The following is a 2,404-nucleotide window of genomic DNA, read 5'->3' as shown; positions in this document are numbered from 1 at the left end:
ATATATATAATATAAAATGACCTAAAAAGTACTCTAAGTATGCAAACTATCGAAGTAGAGAGAAAAGTTAAGCTGTTTCCCCAAGCAGAGATATTGAAAAGGACACTGGGCCTCAAATATAAAAATAAAATTCTCAACACAACGCTCACCACGGTTAAGGAGACAACGGTAAGATTCTCATTAGCCGGTTTCCTCAATCTCTTCTTTCCACCCGAGGGCAGGTCGAGAGGAGAAGCATTACCTCCCGTGTGGAAGACAACATGGCGGCTCTTTCCTCATTTTCTGACGCGTCTGTGATGTCTCATCGGGCGTTGCGGAGCATTGGTTAGTGGGTGTCCAGTGCCCGGAGCTTCTTGTCTGACACCTGAATTCCCAGGTGTGTTATCAATGTCCGGGGGAGGGAAGTGACCGTCACCAGAAAACTGACCACCGACTGACCCTGACCAGTGACGGACTGGTCTGTGGCATGTCTTGTCCCTTCTGTGATTAAGTGTCGTAGAGCTGAATGGTGAACGTTGTGAAGAGATGGATTCGGTAAAGAAAATGACGTTTGAAATATAGTGGCCATCGGCGGATTGGTTGTCTGGGAAGAGGAAAGTAAAGACATGTTTAAAGAAGCTGAAGAAAGAGAACAGATGTCAGATGAGAAGAAGCGGTGTGTGAGGTTCTCTGTTTACATTGCACCGATAAAGTATTGTGTGTCGGATAAGATTAGAGTGAAAAGGAGAAAGCGAAAGAGATGGGAGGGGGCAGAGAGAGAGAGAGAGAGAGAGAGAGAGAGAGAGAGAGAGAGAGAGAGAGAGAGAGAGAAAGGAGAGGGAGAAAGGGGGGGGGGGGGGACAGAGAGAGACAGAGAGCGTTAGGGTCCAGGATATGGCAGAGTTTTTAGATATTTCAATTGATTTCAATACGAACCGTTAAAACTTTTTTGTGCTTCATAGTAATTTAATCTGCGCATTTATTAAATACAAAATTGGAATGAAAGAATACACCAACTGAAGATCAAAAAGCAATAATTTTCACCAAAAACAAGCTTCCAACTGTCTCTACTTCTAAAACTTTAAACAAATTCAAACTTACCCAATGACACCCAAAGAGCACTTTCTGAACGTTGACTTCAAAGCTCTGGTGAGTTTCATGTTCGCTTGGTCGACATTGCCTGCCAACTTGGAACAAACATAAACTCACTGTTAAGAATTATATTTCGAAACTGTGGGGGTCTAATAGAAACGTCTTTGAATATGTCACGGATTTAAGGGGATCAAAGACGTACAAAGTCGGAGAACTTACATGACCAGGTACGTGTAAACTTTCTTTCATTTATGTGGAAATAGAAAACACAATTTAACCAAAGATCCACATTTGAGCAAATAATTTTGAAATTGTAAATTGTGACAATTTACTGACAGTCAAATTCTATGAACCGCCCGAAGTCGATTAATCCTCTTACGTTTTGCTCGTCCACACTCCCTCGTCTCTTTCTTTCTTTCTCTCCTCTTTTCTCTCTCTCTTTCTTTCTCTCTCCCTCCCTCCCTCCATCCCTCTCTCTCTCTCTCTCTCTCTCTCTCTCTCTCTCTCTCTCTCTCTCTCTCTCTCTCTCTCTCTCTCTCTCTCTCTCTCTCTCTCTCGTTGCAGTCACCAGTGTTATAACTTGTTCACTTTCGTCTGGCCGCGGTTAAAACAAGGTAAAATGAAATCTCTCTGTTTAATCTTCTCCAATCTTTGCATACGGGTCTAAAAAGTTGGATGACCAACAGAACTTAAAAGCCCATTCATAAAAGTCACTGCAAAATAAGGTTCCAACACATTTTCTTATGTTTGTCTAAAGCCGATAAAAAAACTGATTGGGGATTTACAGCATACCCCTAAAACATTAATAAGTCGACATAATATTTTCCTCAACATCACACTTTAACGTACGCCAAAGAAACACAATTAAAGAGACGGGATGAGTAAATTTCAAGACTCACTTTGGGAAACCAAGACAGTCAAAGAGAGTTGGGGGGTGGGGGTGGTGGAGGGGGTAATCTACAAACATCCACTGAAATGTGGGGGGCAGGGCGGTGTCGTTGTCTCGAAATGAGCAATTTGTAGGCAGGTTAGCGTAAGTCATTATTTTTAGTAAAGAGCGGTTTTTGATATAGGTCCAAAAAAGAAAACCTTTTTTATTTCTGGATCAAGATTGCTTGCAAAAATATGTTTGTTTGGTTGCCGGCTTGCAGAAGTGCCATGCAAAGTTTCATGGGCATAGGTAATCTATTTTTAAAAAATGAGCTAGATCTTTTCAACGAGGTCAGACGAAAGTGAACAAGTTATAACATCACATTGAGTTGCGATATGTGTGACCTTGATACAAATCTTTTAAAGAGAGCATGTGGACCAAAAATGTTCAAGACGTCTTTAT

This window comes from Aplysia californica, unplaced genomic scaffold (genome assembly GCF_000002075.1).
Source record: "Aplysia californica isolate F4 #8 unplaced genomic scaffold, AplCal3.0 scaffold00112, whole genome shotgun sequence".
Taxonomy (NCBI): Eukaryota; Metazoa; Mollusca; class Gastropoda; order Aplysiida; family Aplysiidae; genus Aplysia; species Aplysia californica.
Note: the sequence above shows the minus strand (reverse complement) of the source record.